At 41.4% G+C, this 510-nt stretch overlaps 1 protein-coding gene across 1 annotated transcript in view; it reads right to left on the reverse strand.

The window, feature by feature from the left end:
- LOC104081992 (AP2-associated protein kinase 1 {ECO:0000303|PubMed:11877461}-like) overlaps positions 1-510 on the reverse strand; it is a 71,147-nt gene that overhangs the window by 718 nt on the left and 69,919 nt on the right.

A 510-nucleotide genomic window follows, 5' to 3' on the forward strand; every position in this document is an offset into this window, starting at 1 on the left:
TCCTGCGGTAAACAAAAATGGGAGTTAGGGAAGTCAAAAAAGTTCTACCATCAAACTAAAACCAAAACAAAACCAACCAACCAAAAAAGGGAGCCCTGGAGTAGGTTTCTAAACCTGTGCTAGCATATTGAAAGCTGTAATCAAAACTTTTCAACGGAGTGACTGCAGAGAGAAGACCTATTTGACTGACCAGACTGCAAAATGCTGCCTACTTCTGTCCCTACAAGAGCAACAAAATGCAGCACTATTATTTCTTTTAAGGAAACAGTGCTGCTTCTTAGACTTAACCCTACAGAAGACTGAAACTGTTTGCAAAGATCCACGTGAATGTGATCTAGGTGACAGGAATGCTGTAAAAGGAGAAACTTTCCAGTCTCTGTCCTAAGGACTCTGACTGCTCAAAGCTCTTCAAAGGAGGTGGGTACCGTCTACCAAACTGCTCACACTCAGTTCCCACAAGCACCTTTGAAAGATGTCAGTCAAAAGTGAAAAAAAACTCATTTTCAGAAG

Source organism: Fulmarus glacialis, unplaced genomic scaffold (assembly GCF_000690835.1).
Source record: "Fulmarus glacialis isolate BGI_N327 unplaced genomic scaffold, ASM69083v1 scaffold6609, whole genome shotgun sequence".
Lineage (NCBI taxonomy): Eukaryota > Metazoa > Chordata > Aves > Procellariiformes > Procellariidae > Fulmarus > Fulmarus glacialis.